The following is a 22,950-nucleotide window of genomic DNA, read 5'->3' as shown; positions in this document are numbered from 1 at the left end:
TTACCACTATCATGCGCGTGCGTGTAGCAGCTTCAACCGTATGAACAAGGAAAACCAGTTTTGATTGTATGTGTGGATCAGCTGAAAAACAGCTGAAGCAAATTTATGCTGAAAATTGACTGCCTTTGACTGTACACTTAACAAAATTAACGAATTATCACATTTTCGTTTTCAACAGATTCTACATAATTTCTAGATCCACAAATTTGACAGTCTTGATATTGAATGGTTTTTTGTTTTTATCCAAGTCGTTATACATGTGCGACAAAAATTTCGACTGGGAAAAATTTCAAAAATCGCATTCAACATAACAGCTGTCAGAATCTGGGGGACTAGTAATATCAGATCCCACATTAAACAAAAATGTGATAATTCGTAATATTTGATAATTGTAGTTATTCTCCTTCTTTTGCTTAGTGTTTGATAATAAATCTTTTACTTCTTTTGTTAAACTAAACATTTTGCTATATTCGACTAATTATGTCGGTCATAACAGTTGATGAGCCGTTCCCAAAAAGGTTAGTTGGAACAATATTCATATTCGGTAAGCCGTACTATAAAACCAAATAAAATTAAATACATCTCCTACAACAAAAATACGCCATAGACTGTGGGAACAGTTGTCTTTTATAAAGCAAAACTATTGAAGTCTTAGATTTTGTTTCAATCTTATTAAAATACTCACACCGTCAGATGAAGTAAAAGATTCGATAATTAGTTAAGATTAAATTGAGCTAGTAGAAAAATTGGTAATAATCGTACATTACGTCCGAGGTTCCGTTACGTCTCATTACGTTCCCTTCGGGTCGGGCTATAACGTCCCCCACTCAACAAAATAAAAATGAGCAAAGCACCATTTACATTGCGTTAAGTCATTTTCGACGATGGTCATTTTGCGTAAGAATAAAAATTCATGTCTTTCGGGTATGCGACGCTCTATCGTTTTCCGATGAAGCGTTCGTCTAAATAATAAGAAAAATCCAATAAAAATGGAATTTCATAGCGGAGTGCGCTTATTATTGTTTTATTTACATAAGCTTTTTGTCACACAAGTTCTTAGATCTGCTTTCGAACAGAATATGCGAGATCAAAATTAGCAGTGAACACAATGGAATTTTAATTTTAAGAATTTTTATTCTGATCGCTTCTCATGTTGATTTTGATGTAACACTGATAAAATATATTGGAAATTTGAACGAAATATTGATTTATTTGATATTCGATTGGCCATTTTAATTTTCCACACAATAAAATAAATATTTCGAACGAAAAAAAGCGTTACGACGAACAATTTTCTGGTCATTATTTTTCAAACTTTTTCTTCATACCAAAAGACTTTTACTGCTTTTCCTTTAACAAATTTTTTTCCCTGCTAGTCAGTTAGTTTATTTTCAAACTTTGGCTAATTAAATACAAAAAAAGGCAAAGTTTAAATGATGTGCAGCATTCGAATGAGGGAGATATAATCCTTGTTGTACACAAATTCTTACCAATTGATACAGAATAGCGTAGTTTCAATAACATATTTTCTTTTAGTAAAAACCTTCTGTCGAAGCGGAAGAAAAAGTTGAAGCTTATTGTCCATTATCTGTATTAATATTTTCCAAACTTTTGTTAACGTACTGTTATCGTTCAAATAAATTTTCATTAAACTTCAGTATTTTCATTGAGTAAAATATTATCTCTTTCGGTTGAAATTTAAACTTTATATAACACGAGCACAAACTCTCGGTGTGTGTTTGTATATATATATATACAATAATGAGCAAAGTTTTAAATAAAGTCGAGTCTTGTTCGAATATGGTGTACGTATAGGAAAAACTTTCTGGATTTTTATACATATATGAGCTAACATGCATGTTTAGACGGGCAGCAGGATATATATAGTTACATCAATACATTATATATATTTGCACAAGTTGAACCCATATCGTGTGAAGTTCTTGTAAAATGAACAATATGTTGACAACAAACAAGAAAATAGACGATGTTATTTCTTTCACTTTGAAAATACTTGTATATTCTTTTCAAAAGTAAAAACTCGTAAATGTATGAGACATTTAGACATGTGTCGTGAAAATATAATAGGTATAACTGGAACAACAATATCTGACATGCATTTAATAAGTTTAATTAATTTATTTTAGCTAAGCAGTTGCTTTGTGGTTACTCGGAGACTATTGTCATTGGTCAATTGTAGCATTCTATTGCTACACGAAAGTCGTTATAGATCGTATTTTGTACTATCGTGCAGCTGATTTAACCGTTTATTTGTAGTTTTGCCACGATTCCTCCGGTCAAATGCTGGTAAATCACCATTTCGTCATCATGTTAATCACTGGTTAATCATGTTAATCACATCAATAAAAAAGAGTGGTTTCCCTCTCGTCTTGGATGGATTCTATCGCACTAGATGTCTATTTTATTACGCAAGTCAAAGAGGTTGACAAGACATCATGTGCGAGAAAATATCTGTCATGGTAGTTTGGTAGATGCAATGTTTGGGGACATTCAATCCGTCACCGAATTGCAAAACGATAAAGTTCTTGTTCAACTAAATTACGGTTTATTAAGTTTATCGTATCTGTTAAATCTTAATAATTTCTAAATCTGTTGTTGTTGTAGTCGTCATTGTCGTAGTACCCACGATCTGAATAAAGCCTTTCGCCAGTCTGTTCAAAATACCGTTGGCGTACTCTTCTTTGCTGCAGCAGCCCCTGAACATAGAAATCATCGTTGCCAAATGCATTATTTCCTGCGCTGGCTCTGTGTTGCGTAAAACATCGTATACGTTGAATAATGTTGGTAATATGAGAATTAGAAACGATCTATAAAATATACCTTTCCAGGATCCTTCTCTGTCGTTGCAGAATCTGAACTGATTCGTCTTCTGTGAGTGGTATATCTGGTCTGGGTGGTCGGGGAAATGAATTGAAATTTCCCGGGAACGTATTGAATAAATTGAAGAGGAATCGTTTCTTCCTAACGTTGGCTCTATCTTTTCCCACAACGCTATGTTGAGGTCTTTTTGTATCGAAACTTTCTGTTAACACTGATGCTAAACATAATACCATCAGAACAAACAACACTTTAAGCGAAAACATTTCGCAGCTGGCTAGTTCAATGTAATAAATCAGGAGAATGTAAATGCTTTCGAAGAACTGTTCTGACTAAATGTAAAAGTTAAGCGAGTTCTGTATTTATAATTGGCATAGTCAGCGACTTTTATGTTTGCTTGTCTTATTAGCGCTAATCACAGAACCAAACGTATGTAAGCTTTTTTTATAAAAATAAATTAACCAATAATTTCGATATCTAGAGGTGAGCGGGCCGACACAAGATTGAAAGAGCGTTTTGTTCGTTCCATTTGGTTTGTTGATTCCACGTCTATTTCATCATATAAACGTGGCATGACGACTCTTTTTACATTTCACATTCCACAAGTACGAGTGAGCGTTACGACTCTTATCTTTTTACGTTTAATATTTTGCCTGAAAACTTGCGGAACGATATGAAAGAAATAAAACTGCAATGACGTTTAGTAGATGATATCTACTCAATTGTGAGCTTTTGAATATTCCATTCATGATAGATGTAGATAGCCTATCTCAAGAAATCGCATCTACAATAGCTGTACGAGCTTAGACTTAGACTGTTCGGGTTTGTTTTTTAATTTGGTGCTAGTCAACTTAAAACCCGGTTGGCTGTTTTCAGGCGACCGATATACCTCTATATGTCTCTTATTTTTCTGCAACATATTTGAAGTCAGTCGTAGAATCAATAAAAAAAGCTTTCTTAATACGGGATTTCCGAAATTCAAAGAATTTTTATGATCTCACGTTGTCACAATAATTTAAGTATTATTAATTATGTTAAGTGTGAAACGTTTTTCTGTTTTCGCATTGACCGATAATAGATTTTGTAGTAATGGATGATAGTAACACACATATACGTAGTTATTCCGCTTAATAAAACGTATCACTTTTCGTTTTTAAATAATTGTAGATTACAGCAGAGACCACGTAAATGGCCGATTGCATTAGGCATGCATGGTTTCCCTAAACAAAAATAAAGTTTTTCTGAAGGGTGGGTACCCAAAAAATGACTTCTGGTCCAATCACTAGGACCTAAAAGGAGTTCAAAACCGCTCTGTTTAGTCTTCAGCTAGATCCAACTTCCCATATATTTGCAAGATTTTTCAGAAAATGGTGAAACAAAATTGTTTTTCCCGACGTTGTTCTATTTTTTATCAGTAAACAGCATTATTCTAAACAAAAAATTGCTCTAAAATGAAAACAAAATAAAATGATCGAGTCTGGTTTTTGACAATTGAAATTCAATTGTCAAAAACCAGACTCGATCATTTTATTTTGCTTTTACCTTATGACATATCTCTAAAAAAAAAAAAATTAAACTGTTTTAAGTGTAATTTTTCATTGCAATTTGGTAGATCGAATTAACTCTAAAAAAAAATAATTTTTATAGACATTTCGGAAAATAACCATTTCCAATGAAATAACAAACGAATTAATGGAAATTACATTACGGCATTTTTGTAAATCTAACAACGGTTCCCTTATTATAGTTAAGTGAATTTAGTAAAAGCTATTCTTGTTCATTTAATATATTTATGCCGCCAGCGTGGCTTGCATTTAAGCATTTAAGCGACCTTGAGATACTCTTTGAACCTCAACTAAAGTAGCTTTCAAAAGCTAAAAGCTTTTAAAATTTGATTTAATCATATCTTTCTCTATTTCATTTTTTTTCAATATTTCCTTCTAAAACGACGCTTTCTACATCATCAATTTGTCATCCCTGTACATCGTCTACACGGAGTTAAAACACCATAAGTAATGAAAAATTGTAAGTATACAAAATGTAATATAAAGTGACATCGAAAGTGCTTTCAAGAACATCGAAAAAAAAGGAAACAATCTTAAGAGTACAAAATGCCTCTGCAAACACAATTCATCACTTCCTTGTTAAATACCCATCACATTCAAGCAATATTTTGAATTTGTCAATTGTCAGAGTTATGAAAGTCTAATTAGATGGATTACAGATGTATCGCTCTTCGAAAAAAAATGGAAATCGACAACGGCAGCAAGAATAAACAAATGAAGTAAAAGATTTCTGAAATCAATCTCTAAAAATCTTTGATCAAATGAAGTAATAGTTTGAATAGTAAAACTGTTAATATGCTTGCCGTTTGTGACAGGTAAAAAAACACCCCAAAAATCGAAAATTGCACCAACTGTTACTAGAATTGAACACACTCATTTTTGACGTTTGTGACTAGATTCAATAGAGGTTTTTTCGGTTTGTTTTAAATTACTGTCAAATTCCATCCATAGAGATATAACCAATGAAAGTAAATAGATAGGTATGGCCAAACGTTTAAATTTGTTCTAGCCGGAGCACATACGGATTCGCATGGCGCCACCTCAAACGAACTCATTTCTAGTGCAAATTTCCACTAGAAATGAGTTCGATTGAGGTGGCGCCATGCAAATCCGTATGTGCTCCGACTTGTATGGACTGGCCATACCTACTTATCTACTTTCATTGGATATAACCTTATCAATATTTTATATGAAATCGTGCTTGTTCGGCCAGTAAAAATTCCTGTTTATAGGTTTGTTCCAAGTAACTGTAAACACGAGCTCTGACAACCCGAACAACGACAATTTCATCCACAGCAACGTCGCCTATGCGATTTACACAGAAATATTATTGAGGTTATGGTTCTGTGGATGAAATTTGACAATTCATACGGCGCGACCTTGGAACAAACCTATAAGCCTATAGGTTTATTGGTTTATTCCAAGTAACTGTAAACACGAAATTTCACTTGCCGCACGAACACGATTTCATCCATAGAAATCGGTTTTCATATCAATATTGATGAGGTTATATCCCTATGTAGAGATTATGTATGGTCTTGGAACAAACATATGCTATAAAACTGAACGAATTCTTTGAAAACGGGACTTTTTCAAATTTTCAGAAGCTTTAAAGATCAAAAATTAGTTTTTTTTAGCAGAAAATTAAAAATCAAGCTACTCGACCATACGTTGCAACAAATGTATATCCGCAATATGCAGAATACCAGGAAATTTTGAAACACAATTTGGATTACCGAGAAATTGAATAATATCTAAACAAACTGAGCGGGAAGGCCCTTTTACGTTTTTGGTTACCGGGAAATCTTGACTTGGATACCTAGAAAAAAACGTTGTTTTGCAAACCCGAACCCATCTATTTCGGATCAGATGATTTTTTTAATACACTTTCTATAATAGTAGAAGTTGATTTTCACTGTAGATACTAAAGGTGGTGAGACGATGACTAAACTATTTGTAAGTTTAAAGCTTTCCGGTTGAGAAAGATTCTACAATTTTGAAAATATCAAAAATGATATGAACATTTTCCTTGCACAATTACTTGTCATTGTTCAATTATAATTTCGAAAAGGTGTATCCGGAACTTCTCTAAAACAAGCCACCAAGTGACTAATTAATATTTTTCCGCAAAGCATAAAAACCAAATGAATGAAAGTCAACCTTATTCATGAGAAAATTTTGTTGATTATTATGCTTAATGCTTCATTGTAACAACGTGAATATTAAGTTTGATGTTTTAACCCATCAAATGTGGCTTCATGAATATGATTTTAATTTCTATGTTAAAAAAAACTACGCTTTACAAATAAACGTAGCCTTTAGGCATTGTTATGTCTGCGCATGACATCTTTGACAAGAACTCACTCGATGTCGAGTCTATGACGACGATGGTTGTTTAATGTTTGATATTATATGGGCATGTATAGAATATGCAGCGTACATGTATAAAATACACATAACATCGCATCGTCTGGCATAAATGACGTGAAAGTGTTTTGTGTTTAACCATTTCCATTTCTGCCACACAAAAATGTTATGATGGATTTCGTATAACCACCATATTTCTTCAAGTTGAATCATCATTCTTCATAAAGAGTCGAAAAAGAACCAGAAAATTTTTCAAAAAGCTAATGGCGAAAAGATTTCAACTGTGTTATATGCTATTGTTGGTTTGATTATATTATAGAATGTCATTTTCGGAGGTAAAATGTTTTTGGATTATGGAGTAAGATTGTTTGGCATGCCAATGCCACTTTTCAAACTATAGTGAAGTACATTATGTCATAAAAAGATTTTCATGGCATTTGGCAGTTGAAATTCTTAAGATATTTGCAAAGCCAGACCAATTCGACTTGCCATTTGGTTGCACGAGAACAAAATGTATGAATATGGGGAAATCGTTCAAAGGTCCATGACAAATTGTGTCTACGATAAGACAATTTTCCGATTACAATTATTAGCTATTTCTTTGTTTAAGGTTACATCGAAAACGACTTCCATTCTATTGGGGATTCTCCAATCTACATCTAGTTGAAACTTTATGAATATTTATAGTGAATGAATTGGTACGTTACTCAGCAAAATACTCAGCCAGATATGTTCTCCTACAGCTACTATCATAGAGAAGCGACACACCTATTTAGACATTTGCCTACACGGTAAAGGTATTCCTGCAATTAGCACAACATACCAAAGCTATTCCCTGAGGCTCATTGCTTTACCATTTCTTTTGTTTCGACTGAGTAACGAATCTAACAGTCACGTTTCACTAATTTATATCCAGCTGTGTTTTTGATAGATGAAATTCAGATTGATATACAAAAGTGTGATGTTATTTGTGTGTTTATATGCAATTGAAATCAATATTTGTGCAATGAACATTCAATTCCCAAAAGGATTTAATTTTCAATATTATTTATAAATAAATGTAGCAGTAAGGGAAACAGTGCGGTGTACGTGTTTCATTTTACAGTACGCCTGCGGTCAGGAGTATGTTATGGTCCAGACAGCGTTCGGAACATATCTCGTATAATGTGTGTGTATGTTATTAACAAGCCTAATATAATGGCAAAACATTGAAATACTTTCGAAACAAAAGGGTAAGCACTAACAAAATACGCATTGAAAAACTGTTGTTCAATATTCAAATGAATTGGACGAGATGTTAAATGTGTAAGCCATAAGCCATGGTCGGGATATTAACAGATCAGAGAAAATCATTACTAAACTACCATATTTGGCACAATTATTTATTTATGAAAATCAGAGCTGAACGGATTTACCGAAACACAAATCGACCGTTTGTTAATGTATGGACATAGAGTAAGTAAATGGTTAATTCACTGTTGAGGCAATATACACGCATTGTACATAGTAAATAGGCCAGTTGTCTAAACAATAGTTCAATTTCATAATTACATTGCACTTCCAAGCAATAAATAGGAAAAGTGGAAATTATTTTAGTTGTTTTCAGTAAATGAATATTCGTAGTTAATCGACTCCTGAGTGTTATCCGATTCATCTATACACATAAACTTTTAAGTAAAATTTATAAATTTTGATTAAACTTATTACCTGCATTGTTCATGGTTTGTTTTCGGACGAATCACTTAAAATGTTCGTAAAGATGAAACCTATATCAAGCACACACATACACTATTAACAAAATTCAGCATGCACGTATAAGTTCTATATACTATCGTTTCCACACCACGAGTAACTTTCGCACGTATTCATGATTTCCTTAATTTATCTTATTTGAATATCAGAAAGCTGGCTTTCTGAATACATTTAATATCAAGCTGGTAAACCATATTCAACATTTATACGTATAATACGACTAGATTATTTACTTGTTTAGCACTATAATCTATAAGTCAAAAATAAGCTTTTAATTACGCTCGACAAATGAAAGCGAATGAAGGCTAAGAGGATTTATCAATAAACTACATCGACGAGGGGACATACTTTTGTTGAAGCTCAATAGCAAATTATTTAATAGAATTATTAGAATCTTCGCATCGAAAACGTTATTGAATTTGAACGTAACTTTGTGAAAAATTAAATACTAAACTTGAAACCCAGTTATAATTGGAATGAAAATAAATATTAAAAGTTTAATAAAAATTAGAGGAATTACTTGATACGGTTATTTGTACTTCAAAATCATTTTTGGATGTTATGTAAAATAGTCGCTGGCGCCAGTTATTAAATTTCGAGCATTTTTAAAATTTTATAAATCGAAAAAATCTGAATTGCCAATTTATTTTTACTTTGTTTGAAACACATACATTTCATCATATCATATCATTTCATCACATACATCAACTTGCATGTCTCAACAAACGATTTTACGAATTTTGTCTAGCGATACTTTAAGCAGAAGTAAAAGATGAAATGATCATAGCGTGATGAGCTTTCCGTTCCTAAAAGGTTAATATTTATACGAAGCACTCTAAAGGAACCTAATAATTGAAAAAAATCCACCCTGAGTTTAGTAATAAAAAAAAATAATTTAATTTAGCCTGACCTGAAAATTCAGGTTATATCCTATATCCAAGAGTTGATCTTAAGCAACCTGCTGATCTGATTATTTTTAAGTGGTTTTCGGATACGATTTAACGTTGTAAGTTTAGCGAAGCTTCATCATCAGTAAAGTTTTCATCAGTAAAGCACCTGAATTGAGACAAAGTAAAATTCAGATAATTAAGATTTTTATTTAATTTTCAGAGCTGGTTTCTGGTTGATCTCTGATGCATTAGTAGGCCTAAATCTATATAAAGAATCTTACGAAGTTTATTCTTAGAAGAGTGCTTCGGAAAGAGTCGTACCTCTAACATAACTAATAAACCAAGACGGCCAGTCTTTTTGTGTCGATCAATATGTTTTTGTCTACTGTATAATGTACGGCACTACTCAATTTAGACGTGGAAAATGAAGTAGTAGATCTATCTAAATTTTTATTGATATTGCTGGAATAAACTGATAGATTTTATGCTAGTGATGTCTGAAGTGTATAAGTCTTACATTACACGAGCTGTAAAGTCTAAAGTCAAAATAATTATTTGTTGTTAGAGATACTGACTGTGTCTTTATAAATCACCGCAACTCAACCTTCCATTTGAAAAATAGGAAAATGTTAAGAAAATACTTTGTTTCCTTCTTGTATTTTGTATTAATGTAAACAGACCGTTGATTTATCGAAGTGTAAACAAAAAACATATTGAACAAACAAAAGAAGAAAAAATTATAATAAAAACAACAAATCGCTTGTAAGGCACAGCGAAAAAGGTAACGCAAAAAAAAAATATTCAAAAAAGAAGAAGACGAGGAATATTATAAGACCATCGGAATGAAATCCCATATTTATTCGATTGCACTGATAGGTTACATCTTTAGGGCATTGTTATGGTTTCCCTATACGTTTACACAACAATGAAAAAATAATATCAACGAACACGTAACTTTACCTACTTTACCTCACCCCTCGACGTTCTGCAACTTTCGCCCATAAAAAGAGGAAATATAGAAACCAATATAATTCCACATAATACTAAAATTTCTATTTATTTTGCACTGTCCTATGTTATTCGTTTTTATAGTAAACAACATTTTCTTATTTCGCTTATATTAACCCAAACCCCGTAAACTCTTATTGCCCCATCAACATCAAATATATATATAAATATATCTGTATCTGTATAGCCGACAAGGAAACAGAAACATATTTTATGATGCTTAGAGATAATGTGCCGAGTTTTCTGGAGCAGACAAATTAGACTATTGATTTCTACTTTTATTTCTATTGTTGAGCATTTACCGAAGTTGAGATGTCTAGCAGAGAGGATGTTTTCTTACTTATATATACTTTTTCTCAAGTATTTATTTATTTATTCTTGCAAATACCGGTTCTAACATCTCCTGTAAGATATGTCTCCGTATTCAGTTTACACATCAACTTTTCAATATATACAATTCTTTACGGTATTTACTACATACGACGATACACACAACACACATGTGAGTTATGTGCACACTCAGAATTATTGACATCTTCATTATATAATTGTGCATAACACATGAACATTGAAGTATCAAATAGAGCTTACGTTAACACTTGACTTAACATTTTTATATCGAAGTTAAGTTGAAAAATAAATTGTTTTTCATTCGATTTATTTTTATTTATGATATGTAAATACACCAAACATGTATATACTCCGTTATGTATGGTGTACGGAGGTGTATACGTGTCGCATTGTGATACGAAAGTGGGCTATAAAAAGCTACGACATTAATAATTAAAGACGTTTCATGGTATTTTTAAACATTGATCAATGAACGGAAAACATTTTACGGTTTAATTGAATTTTCAGCTCGTTTATTTTTAATGAGGATATCACGAAATTCAACACTTTTACCACATATTTCTGATTCTATTACGTCAATAGTGTAAGCTTATACAGGATCTGAATTAGCGTGTCGTTGCAGTGAATGGAACGTTATTCCGGCTCTATTTTTAGTTTAATTCGAAAGCCAACGCTAAAATATACAATGAACTGTGTCAGTTTTAGAGAAACTTTTTTTTTTCAATTACTCCAGGAAAAGTAGCAAACAAATTTCTTGTCCTATTCAGAGGTTTTTATAGTGATTGGAAGAATAAATTTTTATTTTCTGGAATTACATTTGCGGATGGTATTATTTACAATTTGTCTTCTCGAGATTGTAAGTGAACCTAACGAAATTATACACAAAGTTCGTGCAGGTATATCGTTTGTTTTACTTGTAGCTGTCGGGACCGAATGTATTGTTCATTTCGGTGTGGCGAACTCTCGTAAATCTTCCAGCAAAACGAAAACCCATTTCATATTCAATGCCACACTTTGCCCAACTTAAGATCATTGCAAAAGCTGTACCACATATATGTACGTTTCTCGTTCAAAGCGATTATAAATGTGTATACACAATAAATGTAAAAGCGTAAACCTCGAACCGTCAAATTACATAGGCATTACACACCACATTATATAATATTTTCACAATTTCCTTTACAAAGGGTAAAGATATTCCGACATGAAACTCCCCCGGGGTTATTCAATAATGTAATTGGAACAATGATTCCGCATATCTTATGCCAAATAGAATTTATCGAGCTAATTGATTAAATTTATTATGAGTTTTATTATTGTGTTTCTAATTCAATATTATCCGTTTTTCTTAGATTCTATTTTTCCGAACGGTTGATTCGACAAACTACGACTATTAATTAACAGCAGAATTCATTTACGAGTAACATGGAAAATGTTTGCTTTTAAAGTTATCTTAAATCAGAAGCTTTATTGCTTGTGCAAACAATTACTATTTCCATTATATTGTTGACTCACATTACAGAGTGAAAAAAGTTTTTTTTTTCTTTATTGTTTTCGTGCTCTACTGCTGGACCTATAAAAGTTTTATGTGCAGAACAGAATATGCGTAAAGAACTTGGCCCCTACGTGTATAACATATATATACATTCACTTCATTGAATGACGCAACTTCTCACTTCTTTCTTTGACAAGGCTGTGCCTGTGCCGTCAAAGCAGCATTTATTCCGAAATCGAGTAAAACTTTCAGAGGGGTTACACGCTGTAAACGATAATTTTATTTTACATTTTTGGGAATACTCTTGTGGTGTTTATGATATTGAACTTTCCCTTTTACATATTTTATTAGGTGAAATACAAAAGTTAGGCATAAATGACGTATTCAAGATGTAAATTGGATCCATATGCAGTCTGACTGTGAATACCGGTTTACTGTAGGTGCTGAGAACAGTTTTCACGAAAAAGGAATTTTTGCTCCCAAATGTATCGAACGTTGTCTTAAAAATAATTTTCGATTCATCAAAGATTTCTTTAAAAAATAAATTCAGACAGAGACTCAATTCCAAGTAAATATTTACAAAAAAACTAATGGAGTTGACGGGAAACTAGACGCCCTTGTTATAAGCTTATTTAAAAAAAAAAATCAGAAGAATTTTCTTTTTCAAAGAGCCCATCCACCCATTGAGCTTAATATACGAAAATAGGTTGCAAATGACCAATATAATACATAAATTGAGTTATCGCTTACTATATCGATCGGTGCAGACGTCTGTTTTCGAATATCTCTCTCTATATAATAAATATGTTGAAGAATAAAATGTGCTTTGATATATATATATGTATGAATATGGACTGGAACTCTCATAGGTTTTCCTTACAAAAGCTTAAATATATTTAAAAATATTATATTGCATCGTATTAAAAAATACTTTGAATTTAAATCCCTGTATCCACTAGAGAATGTCATACGTATATATTTAAGTGGATATATATTATATACCCATAGTACATTCACATGTCAATGCATCACGTATTTTATGAAAAGTGACGCAAGACAAAATTTATGTGTACAACGTGGTAATAAATTACGAATTACTAGAAATCATTCCACGTTTTACATTGAGTCTCGAAGAAGACACCTAATAGATTTCACCTTTATTAGCCAGTTAACTTTCAGACTGACATCATAAAACTAACATCTGCATATCTAGGAAATATCGCAAACTATTCGAATAATAATAATAATAATATTTAAACAAACTACAATTTATACAGAGTTGAGTTGTAGTTGGCATCACTTATTACTTCCACCCATAACGATTTTCTTTTGTCGACATTTGTCATTGTATGTGTGTTGTTCCATGAAAACACTGTTCGTTTTTCTCTTAAATCTAACAGAAAATTATATATGCACAGCACGGGGGGAAAAATAACTGGAAAAACGCTTTTCTTTAAAAAGGTATACAACACAAATGCGATGGAAAAAGAAATTATAAAAGTATTAAGTGTGAACATTGCTGCATAAACAGTAAACAATAAGATGGATATATTCGTTTGTGCACGTAGAATATGGTTGTTAGATTTTATACCACTTGAAATGCTAATAGTTTGTTGAGTTCATTTTTTTTTAAAGAGATTTTGAGCTCTTACTTGTGCAGCAAGTCGTGACATGAAATGCGATTGAGTTGATTAAAGTTTTTATGATAAAATCGATCAAATTGAATTGAGTTGGGGAAATGTCCTAATATTTTCTTCAGAATAAGAACATAATGCCATCAAATTACAATGCTGATCTAGACGTGGAAGTATAGCAATAAAGATGAGTGAAGTATGAAGCAGAAGAAAAGAGAAATAAAACGGTTCTGTTCCACAACGGACTACTTTTGCGTACTAATTGTTACAATTGTTCAAGAGGATATTGATTGATTCGCTTGAAAGTATAAGTACGTCGTTCTAAATGTTTTCCAAGCTATACCATTTTGCACGTTAATATTTTCTAATTCAAATACACCGCACAACACGTTATAGGATTGGAAATTTTACAATTTGTTTTAATCGCCATGAAAAAGTTTAGTAATTTCGCAAATAATTATATTCTAACCTGTCACATACCATTTCAATTGAAAACTTTTGTAATTCAATTCGCTTTGATTCGTATATCACTGATAATCTAATAATCGCATACAGATTTGATTCTGTGTTTTAAAATATAGAGAAAACTGCACATTTTTAGAAAATTAAATTACGCAATGAAATGCTGCAATAGTATGGAAGTTGGAAGTGAAATTTGATAAATAAATCCGTGTCTCGTTCAATTATGTTCGATATAAAGAGCAGTGTCGACAGACTGATTTTAATATCAAATGCACATATGTGAATACTGAATAGCGATTCTAAGATATATGTTCACTGCAGCCAAAATAAAATGGGAGTGTCAAACATGCACAGTTAAATTATGAAGCAAAATAAGATTCAAAACATTGCCAATCTGGCGTCGTCACAGTTCAAAATTGTATGCAGAATCAACAATTTGGTTTCTTAGCCGTTCGGCACGCATATCACCAAGTCAATTATCTAGTGTGTTAATTCGTTTGATCTATGTGTTTTCAACAAGTGAGCAGATTAATACAAAATCTTTTTCTTCATAACCCGCACATATTTTGCCATACAAACCTCTATCGGCAGAGCTCATCTTCGCTGTCGTTAACAGATGGAATGTGATTGTAGTTTTCATTTCTGCACGTAGTGGCAGGTCAGACTTTGATTTACCCTATGCACCTATGTGAGATTTTTCACTGCAGATTGGCGACAGTAATATTTAGCTCATATTATTGCTTCATGTAACAATTTTACTGAAAATTTTCAAAAATTAACCTACACGGAAAATCCGGGAATTTCGATAAAGAGCTACAGTGAAAGAAGGTTTAGGATGTTCACCAGCGGAATTAGTGTATGGACAAACGTTAAAGATCCCAGGGGAATTTTTTCTCGATACGCCGCTGAGTGGCCCGGGTGATCCTTCTAATTTTGTGGATAAGTTGAGAAAACATATGCGGAACATTAAGCCAGTTGAACCTGAAGTTTCGCGTCGAGTCGAGGAAAGCATTCCTAAAGCGCTAGGTACGTGTACGCATGTCTTTGTTAGAATAGACAGGGTAAAACCTAGTCTGCATCACCGTTACGACGGACCGTTTGAAGTCGTCAAACGTTTGAGGAAAGGATATGTTCTCAAGATGAACGGGAAGAACGACACGGTATCGATTGATAGGTTAAAACCAGCGTTTGGAATTTTATCTGTGTCTAAGGGAGTAACAGTCAACCAGAAAACGGTTCGATTTGAGTGATTGTTGCTTGGAACTGTCAGTTATTTTTTTTTCTTTTCTTAAATTTTTCGTTATTATTTTGAACTATACTGGCTGAGTATGAATCGAATACGCGTAGAGTCGGTTAAGTTAGTTTAATTTTCAGTGTTTTTAATTTTTTAATTTTTTTTGTGTAAAAAGGGGGAGTAATGTAGTGACATGTAGATGGAACCACTACCAGCTGTGAAGAATGTCGAATGAACATCGCAAGCACTTCCTTGATGTATGCTCTCAATATGTTCTGATTTGAGAGACAGAATATATTGAGAGTACACGGCAAGCCAAGAGTCACTTGTTGCTCGACCAGCGTAGCTAAAACATCAAATTGATATTGAGCAAAATAAAGAATTGTTAAGTAACTTATCGAACATCAGGTTTATTATTACGACGTAACGGAATAGCTATCACAGCTGTGTAACTTATAATATAGCTGTAGTTTTTATAATATAGCTGCATGACTTATAAAATTATAGTTACTAAACGCATATTCTGTTAATGTTGGTTATTTACGTGCAATATGAGTTACACAGCTATATTATGGATTACAGAGCTACATTATGCACCGTGGACACATTTTATAGCTAGGATCTACATATTGTGGCTGTGTACTCTATATCATAGCTGTGTAACGCATATTTGACGTATGAAAAATATAGCTGTGTGCTGCATATCAGAAAATGTATGGGACCATGAATTCAAGTTATGATTCGTACTGACTCTTGGTTGGACTCAATGTTAATATATAAACAAAAACTGTTCTAAAATATCTTGGCTGATTGAAATGAAGCTTGATCATCAGGTTATAGTAATCCGCACAAACAGAGACGAATGAAAATATCAGAAATTTTACTGCGTTAGAAACGAATTAATTAATTAGCAAAGTCGTAAAAATCAAACTCGTCATTTCACAGAAAATAAAACGAATTAGCGATTCGCGTGGTTACAATTCACTTTCTTTCAGAACCTAAAACAATCCTTGTAGTGACAACTCACAAAAGTAAAATATAAAAACTACAGACTTGAATAAGGCTGTGTGCCACATTATATAGCTGTGGAATTTATATTGCCGTACCAACGCTTCGAAATAAAAACGTGTTGAAGCACAAGCAAAGTTAGCACATCAGCAGCATAGGTGACGGTCGGATTCTCAGGTTAAGCATCATTCGGCGCGGTTAGTACTTGGATGGGTGACCGCAAAATTCATGAAAGTTTATGAAAAAAAATTTATTTCTCGTGATAGATTTGAAATGCGTCTCACAGCTACAGCGAACGACATCTCAAATGTCTCACTGTCATTTTTTTTCAGAGAATGTCATTGTGAATTTGCAATGACACAATAAAATTCTCAGAAAAATTTGACAGTGAGACATTTGAGATGTCGTTCACTGTATAATATAAATTACACAGCTATTTTAACTACAGTCTTCGCAATATGCATTTCACAGCTATATGCCAAAAAATGGGGGTACTAAGTCCACTTATAGCTCTCACACGTATATTGGGATTTTCCGTGTAGTTTACTCTTCCGTATGTTCAGTAATTATATTCGTTTTTAGCAAATTTCAGAAACTTTGCTAAATGAATTTACGTGTTACGGCATGTTTCATTTTCATTTACATTGCCTAATCACGTAAAGCATTGTACTTACGAGGTTCTTCTTCGGATCGGGCTGTAACACCCCACTTATCAAATACACAACTATTCATTACTATTGTAAAGGTAATGGTCACAACAAATTGTGGTCAAATGTTTAAGCGGAAAATACTTACCGATTTCTGTTCCTGACTGAACCCTTCTTCAATAGTCGGCAATCTGAAATTTAGAAAATCACATCGTTTAACACATTGATTTAGATAAACTATGCTTTCAAGGCTGACGAAAAGAACTTCTGATATTATCGAAAAATGAAACGTTCTGCTTTATATTATTTCAGCGTTGATTTGAATTTTTTTGCATTTTATGTATAAAAAAATGACTTCGAAATAGTAGAAAAGTTTGTCGCAGCTGTACCCTTTCGATTTTTGTTTATTTTTATGTGTGTCGTGAATGCTGTTTTGTAAAAAAGAAGTGTAACAAATTGAAAGTTAGATAAGAGAAAAAAAATTAAGATTTCAGACCTTTTTCCATTCCAAAAGACATAAAGGACCCTCTCAACGTCAATCAAAAATCACATGTTACAATGATCATAAACAAATATTAAATGATTACTCTCTGGAGTCGGCTTTGTAAAGCATAAACGCTGCATGAAAGAATCGTGATTCTCTTCAATTTATACAGAAAGGGATAAAAGTTAAAGGCAGTTCGTGTAACCTTAGTTACGTTCAAGACTAAAATTTGTGATTAAATAAAAACCGATTTACATATTCCATAACATCCAAATACACACCTACGTATAGCATGATGAGAGCGAAAAAGAAACAAAAGAATATCCGAATACTCTCGAAAACAATCAATTTACCATATTTCAGGTGTGTAAAGGAAAACTTGATAAGCTTTTGGGGTATATCCGATCCAGCACACTTGAAAAATCTCATCTTCTACACGTGATACCCATAACAGACTTACCTAATTTTTGTATTAAAACAAAACAAAATAATTTGCATAAATACATTTTGATGATTTAACCGTTGTGTATAGACACAAACACCATTTTCCCTTCGTTCAAACGTAAGAATATTCAGAAAATGTATGTATATATGCGACTAGGGATAAATGATTGTTTTGAACAACTTTGTACAATACACAAAGTTTAATAATAATTCCCATTTAATTCAATAGGATTTCCATTACCCGAGTCTCAATTTGAGTATACGACTTCATGGATCATGGCATCAAAATCCCGTATTTGAAATGCATGAAAAGGATAATATGAATGGATAAAGTCTTGATGATGTTTTATTAGAAAATGAAAGGTTGATGTAAATTTGTAAATCCTATTGTGATCCAAAGACAGTAAACGATAAGTTCGAATATCAATTACTGAAATTGTTAGGCGTTTCGAAAAATCGATGAAATCCTTAAATGAGTCATTAAAAGTCACTGAAAGATCTCAGAAAATGAATATGGAAATCTTTTAAATCTCGACAAATATCTTTGTTTCGATGATTCGGAGACCTTGAACATTATTTGAGTTGTTTATTTTAGATATGCTAGCATCAAAATAAATACAAGTTAGACTCAGGTACCTATCATCACACATTACTGCATATAAGTACTACGATAAAAAGCACTTCCTTACTCCAAATTCAACCCAAATCTAATTTACGAAATGCTCACAGCAATATTGACAGTGTCATTCAGCTCCAAAATCAAAAGTTTACTTATCCTCATCGCTAATAGTTACCGAGTCGAGTCTAATAACATTGACACACAATGAAAAAAGCAGAAGGAAAACAAACTTTTTGTCGAACAAAAAACTACGTAAAATTGACTGCCTCCATTTTCCAGTGAATGCATAAAAAACGAGCTTTTCTTAACAACTCTCTTAATCCCTTAGGTTTATTCAATTTTCTACCTTTTCAAATATTCTGCCGTTGCTTATAGTTTCTTCTACAATGTCGTACATTTTTAACAAATCGAGCAACAAACGACTAATGTGAGTAAAAAAAAAATAGCAGAAGAAAAGTGTGACAACAAACATCCGCAAAGTGAAGATGTCTCCGCAATAGTTTGAAAATACCTTTTATTCTTCAACGTTGAATATTCTATAAGATATAAATAAGTAGAGAAGTTCTATTCAATCCCAAAAGAAATTACTTTCGCTATTCAATTCAAAAGAGACTACGAAATAATAATATTGTTTATCAAATTCAATGGCAGAAAAAGACTACAGCTCCACTCGTATTAGACATTTTCAGCAATCATGGTTATTTAAACGTTGCTTGGGTTTTATTTTGATGAGAAAGATGCAAATGGTTTTTTAAATACAATTTGTATTTTAGGATGGATCGATTTAACTCATCTACGACCGTCTTTTTTTAGGGTTTACAAATTAGTTCTTCTGACTGAAAGGCTTGGTGGTGAAAGCATCAAGTAGCCTTTGGAATTTACATTCCGAAAAGACTTTTGTGTGTGATTTCTTGCTGTCTAGAAAAAAAATCGGCCAGTGTGAACTTTGCGGCCAGAGCGAAGCGAGTTGTATACCTTATTCATGAGCAAATGGGGGCAATTTTCTGTAGATTTATTTGCTAGAAAAATCTTATGATCTAGAAAATTGCAACGCGTTTGAGCTTTAATTTTGATTCAAGAGGTAGGCAAGAAATACGTCCTCTTTACAGCGTCTTTTAGCAGACAGTAATACTGAAGCATCATTTGTTAGAAAATGTAGAAATAACTTCCCTTTGTTTTTTCTGAAAACTGATTTTCAATAAAATAAAAGGAGTTAAGAATTTATGACAAAATAAGATCAAGAGCTGCTTTGAGCAAGATCAATCTATGATATTTTTGATACAATTCAAAAATATATTGTGAAAATATCAGTCAGTCAAGGGACCTGACGCACCCAAAAGGTGTGGCCTAGTTACTGGACTATAAAACTGAGTGTCAAAGTTATGAAAACTTATGTTAAAATGTGCAATCGAGTGATAAGAAAGAGTATGCCATTTTTACGCTTATGCTTAGGCAAGCGCTTAAAAGTGTCATTGCTCAGCGATACTTGGACCTCATGAATAGTAAAGCAGTCCTTATACAGTTTATTGATTTTTAAAAGACATGTTGCTAGACCTGTCCAGGCAAAAAAATCGAATTATCTCGTCGCATCTATATTATTTGGTTCATAAGATCTTGTAGAACAATTTTCTGATTGGAAATAGATAAAATACGAACTAACCAAGTTTCATTTCCCTGTAATTCGCTAAAAATCATCTTTTTTGTCCTTTTTTGCGAATTATAAGGAAATTAAACTATTGCATTGTTGTACTGTTACCTGAAAATATTTTATTATTGTTACTCAGTTCTATAGACCAACGTAATTCTATCGGTCTGTTGAGTTAATAAGTATTTTATATCAGCAATTTAATTTTTTTAAGTAGTCTCATTCTCATTCTCATTTGCAAGTTCATTTAAATATGTAAGGTCCCTGATCGTGACTCTAACATCTAAGCCTGAAGTGGGCCTCTTGTGAACATGTATGTAACAAACGAAGTCGAAGATGTTTTTCCAGACCTAGAAAATCCTTTTGGAAAAATGGAGTGAAACATTTACTTATTTCATTGCCACACGCTTTTGGAAAGGTTATTCGAACAAATTTACAAACTTCAACAGATTGAATTTTGAGGCTATGGCAAAAGACAAAATATTGTACGCCACCAGAGCGTACGTATAATTCTGTGAACCTTCAACCTTTATTTTAAGATAATGCTCAATGAAATCAATTTTAGGATTGATTTAAAGAGCGCTTAAAACATAATAAACATTTGTAACTGAATCCAGATTTAAAATAAAGTTTCATTCCGTCCATCCATAATAAACTCTTAACAATAAAAAAGGGTCCTTTTGTGAAAAAGAAAGTAATTTAAAGGAAAGAAAAAAGTGTAATAAATATGTATTTGCTCTTAAACGAAAACTGTTAATAAGATAGGAAGGTGAGGTACTCATAAAAAAAGGGAAGTTAGTTAAAAGTTGCGACAGTGAACAAAAAAAATGTGAACTCTGAATATAAGACGAGATTTTATTAACATTTTCTTTATTGGAAAACATCATAAAATTTAGAGTAAATGCTGAAAAGGGAAAACGTACCAACATACAATGGTGTTGTACATAAACTGAAACTTTTTTTTTATATTTTTACAAAGAGATTACGAGTATAAGCTTTACCTTTCCGTAAAATTAACTTGTATTTTATTGATTTTTTATTTTCATTACACATTTCTTTTTTTTCTGTTAAAGATTATTTACCTTGCACATTTACACTAACTAATAAAACATATATGTGAAAACAGCGGTGCAAAAATACAGGAGGGTAAACTAATTGGTTTTGTTGCGAATGCTTTTTTCATTTATTTCGCAGCAAAATACATGGGAGACAAATTTTGTTTTATGTGCAGTAACGAAGTTTCGAAATATTACAAAATTTTGTTTGCTTTTGGCGTGGGCATGTCAAGCAGCAATATATTAATAATAACAGTAGCATAGGTATACATTTTATGACATACGGGATGTACCATACCATAGTCGAGTTATTTACAAGCTTTCAAGTTTATTTTAGTTTTTTTTTCGATCATGGAAGAAATGCAGACAGTAAAATTTTGTGAAAGACTAAATAGCTGGGAGGCAACGCACTAAATATTGTTTGGCTAGAATTTATTCTGCCTAGAGGAGAGCGAAACTAAGCGAAATTTTCAACGGCCAATTTTTCGCACGACGGAAACAGTTTCAAATCACATTTTTTGATGTCTCAAATATTTTTCAGTTAATTCTTAAACAATTGAAGTATATGAATGGGCTTTAGAAGTTTTCCAGAACTATTTTATGTTGACGTAAAGCATTATTCTAAGCAAAAAATTGTTCCACGATATGCCTCTAAACGACACCGATTGGTTCATAAAATCCCAAAATAAAGGGAGTACAGCCAGCAAAATCGAAATATAAAAACAGGTGTAATCAGAATAATGAAGTTTTTGATCGCTGCAATAAATTAAATTACTCTGGCATGTAAATACCTTGCAATTATTTTGTATTGCTGCAAAAACCACTCGTAACAGCCTAGAGGTTTGTTGATAAAACATTTGGTCTCCGTAAAATGTTTGACCTTTTCGGGCAAATTCAAGTTTTTCAATTAAGTTTATAAAACTAACGGTGCGTTTTAGAGGCACAACATTTTGCTTAGAATTATGTTTTACGCCAATACTCTTTCTAGCAACCAAACTCTCAGCTCTCTGTGTCAAACTCACATCTTACATTTTGACTGTAATCTACATATAAATCCCAAAGGCTACTTGATTCTTTCACCACCTCAACAAAAATAGTTTGTTGTTTGTTTCCGCCGATTAAAAATAACTTGTAAAAACTTCCATATTTGTTGGTTGGTTGGGCGCTAATAATGGTATGCAGAAGTAACGAAGAAGAAGGCCACTTACCGGAAGGATTTGGAAATATGTCACATTTTTCGTATTCGAGAACTTGTGAAAATTTTACAAATCCTTCCGGTAAGTGGCCGACGTACAAAAAATGATTATAATATGCTAGTAAACACTTGATACAATGCCGCACTGCCCACTAGGGAAAGTCTGGAGATACCCGAGGAACGTATGACACAATTGAATTAGTTGGATTTTTTTTCAATTTTTTTAAATCCTGAGCAAAATTTCCCGAAGCGTAAGC

At 32.6% G+C, this 22,950-nt stretch overlaps 1 protein-coding gene across 3 annotated transcripts in view; it reads right to left on the bottom strand.

Moving 5' to 3' along the window:
• Window positions 1-22,950, bottom strand: part of LOC119073513 (poly(rC)-binding protein 3) — a 92,614-nt gene that overhangs the window by 56,963 nt on the left and 12,701 nt on the right. For all 3 annotated transcript variants that reach the window (XM_037179034.1, XM_037179035.1, XM_037179040.1), the window contains exon 2: window positions 17,400-17,442. The gene's annotated coding sequence lies outside the window, so the exon portion shown is untranslated. The remainder of the gene's footprint in view (window positions 1-17,399; window positions 17,443-22,950) is intronic.

The sequence above is a fragment of the Bradysia coprophila genome, unplaced genomic scaffold (assembly GCF_014529535.1).
Source record: "Bradysia coprophila strain Holo2 unplaced genomic scaffold, BU_Bcop_v1 contig_138, whole genome shotgun sequence".
NCBI lineage: Eukaryota > Metazoa > Arthropoda > Insecta > Diptera > Sciaridae > Bradysia > Bradysia coprophila.
The sequence above is the reverse complement of the archived record's forward strand: the minus strand, read 5'-3'. Positions and strand labels throughout refer to the sequence as shown.